Genomic DNA, 5,555 nt, shown 5'->3' on the forward strand with positions numbered 1-5,555 from the left:
CCGTCGCACGACAGTAATGTCAAACTCTAGCCAGCCAATCATTACCGATATGTGTGGACCAGTTGACTATATATGTAATGTATCATCCGTTTCGTATTCTTGGTATGAGATTTAATAATGATATTTAAATCATGTGATCGCACTATTGTTGAGGACACATTTCCCAACATGTTCATCATGTTTGGCTTTGTTAGTATGATTGACAACCTTATTAACATGTTAAACTTGATCATGTGATTTCAACTTATGCACATGTTATGTTTGATGAAATGCTAAGCCTATGAATCCTTGCATTTACAACTATCACTTATCTTTTCAATGAGACTTGTATGACATAAACCAACTCGAGTCTCATTAGACCATGCATATTGTTGGATAGGGAGGATTAAGTCGACTTGTAGGTGTTGTACAATCTAATCGATTCGGCTCCGGGACCCAAACCTTCCTAAGATTGTAAGATATAAACCAACTCGATCCATCACAATAATAATTGCTTGCATCTAGTAGGAAACATGTTTGTATGATCAACTCCCATGAATCCCTTATGAACCCATGACATCCTAGTGCTTTTAGTCATTTGTTTACATTTCCTAGTTCATTGTTTGCATTACTTTGTTACTTTCACTAGTTTAGAATACAACTACAAACCCCATCAATAGTGACACTAGCACAAATTGAGATAGATAGACTTAGAACCCAAAGCACACCGTTCCATGGATCGACCTCGACTTACCACTAACTAGTAGTTTGTTGAGTATTATAAATGTGTTTGATTGGGAGACCCGACGACATCACCCACATCAAAATGGCGTCGTTGCCGGGGATGGTGCTATGTGATTAAGTTCTTGCTTGTTTGTCTATTTTGATTTTGCTTTAACCTCGAGGAACTTGTTCCTCAAGGATTGTTTTTACCGTTTTCTTGTAGTTTCCTTGTTTGTAGTTATATCTTTGTCCTAGTTATGATGAAGACCGAAGGCTTGGCACATGGAGTATGTGGTTAATCTTTTGAGTATGACTACCATGGGTATGGGGAGTTTGTGGAGCAAGTTAAAACAACCCTACCTTACAACTCATACAATGAAAGTCCTAACCACTACCCTAACTTTTCTTACCAAAGCCCCCACATCCAACACCCACAACAACCACCCTCCCAAAACCCACTTTACAATCAATGCCAAATGTCATCCTACAATGAACACCCATACCACCAAATTCCCATATACCCACAACAAGAGAATGAGCATAATCTTGACATGCAAAGTGTGGTTCTCCAAATGTTAAGAGACCAACAAAATCTCTTCATGCAAATGCTAGAAGAGAGCCAAGCTTGGGACAATGTTCTCAAAAACATTGTTACTAATGGTGAGAAGTTGGCAAATTAAATTGCCCAAATGGAAGCCACCCAAATGTTAAATGAAGAAGAAGGGGAAGATAATGAGGGTGAAGAAGAATTTGGATGGCATTATGAAGCTACTCTTGTGAATCCCCCACCACCTCCTAAATTCATAAGTATTGAACATCCCATATTCTAACTTGTACCCAACTTTACAAATATTCATGATGGATGTGAATATGAAGATGTAACTTTTAAGGAAGGGGAGTGCTTGATTGATTATGGATCAAGAGTGGATGATGAATTGAAGCATGATGAAGTTGGGGTGGAGAGCAATGATGAATGTGAGTTGAAGGCCAATTATGACACAAGCACTTTGTCTAAATTGTCTAATGAATCTAGCTCACACACTAGCCTTGCTTCTCCAATTTGGGAGCATTAAGCAACATGGACAACATCAATAATCATGGGAACAAGGAATGAGTTTGGTGGAGTCCTCCCTTAAACCACCATTTGTAAGATATCCTTTCGTTTGACTTTGCATTATATTTACACTTGCATTTAGTTATTTACATATACATTTAGCTTGCATTTGTATTATATTTCATATTGCATTTACATTAGTTAGTTCATATAGTATAGTTTGCATTGTAGTATATCTCACATGATTCATGTGGTTAGTTGCATATAGACTAGAACTCATGCATAATCACTAATGACCAATCCTATTCTTTTCTACACTAGAGATAGTGTTTAAATCGATTTGGGGAGGTTTGATCATAAGTGACCATAGTTTTTTTTTTGGTGTAAACCGGGGTGTCCACCGTCGACAACAGTGTATAATCCCCTCGCCGCGGGTGCTCTCACGAAGAGGTAAACGGCTGGCCAAAGAGTTTGCTCCATTCCTATAGGCAGGGATCGAACCCCTGATTTCATGGTTAAGGGATGAGGTGAGAAACCACCACACCAAACCCATTTGGTTCAAAAGGTGGTGGTTCATTGGAGATCTCAGCTGAACAGGTACTAATGGGCCCGGGCAGCACCGGCTCGTTATCCTTCCACTGACGAGAGCGGGAGGTGCTCGTTGCTCTGTGAAACCAGCCTCACGCGGTCCCCTCCACTCTAGGGCCCCGTCGACTCGGCCCTTCGTGAAGGAAAAGTAGATCTATATACTTGACATACTCATATATGTTTTAATTTAATTTGTCATAAAATTAACAAATGATCTTATGCATGCAAACAAGTAAACAATATAAAGAAGAAACCATCATCTTACATTGTGATTTTTGGATTTATGGGCACAAGTGAGTTCACCTACTCACTTGTTCTTGAGCTTCCAAATATTGGATGAACAAGGTTCAAATTAGAACCTCTCCCAAAAGCATATACCCAAGGAAACTCATAATAACCAATATTATTTAGATCTAGTAATAATATTAGTTTTACTATAAAATTGACACAAAACAAATTGTATTGTTGGCTCTTGAATAAATCGGTCAAGAGGGAGTATATGTGAGATTTTATTTCTCTAGAAAAATCACATATTGTAGAGATTATACATTTTCTTACACTAGAAAATTATATGGTGAAAAGAATGAATAATGTTATGTAAGAGAAAAGCACTTCTCTCTTTTCTTGTGGGATGGCCGAAAAAATGCATTGGGTAGTATGCCCAATGCATTTCATTTTTGCTCTTCACAAGAGGCTAGGCATGCAACTCTAGGGTTATCATTGTGTTTTGAATAAAATAAATTTAAACAATACAAACCCTTAATGCCCTTCTAATTTTCGGTTAGCATATAAAATGGTAGTCCATATTAACTTTGTCATTTGTCAATTTTGATATGTGTTACATGTTACATGACATGTAACAATGCAATGTATTTTTATCATATTAAAAATCAACATACTCATAAAATATGTCATTTACAAAATCGACTAGTAATTCATAATTACTTGTGCCAAAAGTGTTCCCGAATTATAAACTACAACATTCTGTATTTATTATAATTTATTCATTCCGTTTCAATTGTTTTTCAGAAACAATAATTTCATCTAAGTAATAAAATAATTCGATTACTTAGACCGTGTCTCATTTAATCATATTTACAATAAGATACGTAAATTATACTCACAAAATCATCCGTCAATTTTAAGCAATTTAATTAACTCGTATCGGTATACAATTAATTAAATAATCAATTAAGAGTATTTCCCTATAGGTATGACCTAAGGGGATCAACTGATCACCACCGTCGCACGACAGTAATGTCAAACTCTAGTCAGCCAATCATTACCGATATGTGTGGACCAGTTGACTGTAAAATATTATATCCCACATGTATTCTTAAAATGAGATTTAATAATGATATTTAAATCATGTGATCGCACTATTGTTGAGGACACATTTCCCAACACTTCGGCCGTGCCGAGGGCACCGACTCCCAACTTGGAGAGGGCGAGCCAGCTAAGTGACCATAGTTTAAAACATGCGTCATATAGGGTAGTTTAGATTGCATTCATTTGTTATATATTTCATATAGAATTGCATTTAGTTAGAGCACGCATTCATTCATATCATATCATTGCATTTGTACTTTATTTCAAAAAAAATCAAAAAAAAAAATTCAAAAACATGTATTTCTTTTCCATTCCTACTCCTACATGTACTTGTAAAGTAGATGCTTTTTCTTCGTAAGACTTTGCTTGATAGAATACTTGTAAAACACCCTAAGATGTGTCATGCTAGTATCCTTTGACCCATGGATTAAGGCCTAGTCAAGAGTACCTTGTGGTGTGATAACTCCTTGGCTACCGTTTATTCCAAGATGACCCTTGAAACCGTGCAACTATCATTCATCCATGTTCTACCATATTTTGTCATCAAAGGGAATGGGCACAAAAAGAAGTTATTCAAATTTGAGTTCAAGAAATGAAATGAAAAGAAATTGAAAAAGTTTGCAAATTGCATCAAAAAGAAAAGAGGAGTAACAAAAATGATAACTCCTACGCTTCAAATATAAGGCACCCTCGTTACAAATTGGGGTGACTTTGAAAATGTTCAAAAGAAAATGCAAAAAGTTGAAATTGCCAAGCATTGAAATGCCAAAAATCAAAAGAAATGGCAAAAAGAAAGTGTTCTCGAATGGGGGGGGGAAACAAACAACAAAGCAAACTCCCAAATGAAACTCAAATCCTATTGATCCCTATATCCATCGTATCCATTTTTGTGCATGGTAGATAGGGGACGACCCTTCTTCTTGTCTAGGCAAGAAGGGGAATTCCGCGATCCTCCAGTGTTTCTAACACCATAGGGAGTCTACTCTTGACAAACGCATTTAGTGATTGAGGACAAAGGTACCCTAGCTTGACACAACTTGGAGGTGATTTATTGGTATCCTTCTAGGCTTAGTAGTTTGAAGAAATTGCATCTATGAAGGAGTGTGTACCCTTGAATTGCTTCCCTTGTAGATAATTTCCGCCACTTAGATGAGGAAAGTGGCTATTCTTTTGTAGATGCATCCATTACTTGATTTTGTGTGCTTTATTTTTTGGATGTGTCGCCATTTTGGCAAGACCCACCTTGCCTTGCAAGAAGGCATCCTACCTCATGGTTGTCTTGTTGTGAGTTGAAGGGGCGGAGTGATACCCGCTAATTGTCTCACATCGGCTATATTAGTAGGTTAGTTTGAATAAGGGTCCTAGTTTTTGTCACCTCTTTACTCGGGACGAGTAAAGGTTCGGTTTGGGGATATTTGATGTGAACATTATTTGCGCACATTTAGTCCCTTAATTGAACCCATTTTGCATACTATTATAACATTCCATAGCCATTTTATCCGTCAAATGCTTTCTATTTTGCTTTCCTAGTGCATTTCGTATGTTTTGTAGGAAAGAAGACAATTAGGCGGAAATTCCCGTCTCTCATGCATATTTAGAAGCTTTTTGATGATATTAGATGGACTATTATGAAGAGGAGGCAAGAATGATGACCAAGGATGTAGGAATAAGAGTATATAGAGGGATCATAGGGTTAAAACGCAAGGATGACGAGAAGGAAGTCAATGCAAGAAGAAATTGCTCGGAACCAAACTAAGGGTTGCTCCTTTGGCCCTGAAAGTATGTTAGATGGAACGGCATCGAAAAATAAAGTGATCTAGGCTTTTGAATCACTCCAATAGGAGTCCGGATGAGAAAATGATGTCCGTTTTACAATCCGAGC

Source organism: Silene latifolia, chromosome X (assembly GCF_048544455.1).
Source record: "Silene latifolia isolate original U9 population chromosome X, ASM4854445v1, whole genome shotgun sequence".
In the NCBI taxonomy this organism is placed as follows: Eukaryota; Viridiplantae; Streptophyta; class Magnoliopsida; order Caryophyllales; family Caryophyllaceae; genus Silene; species Silene latifolia.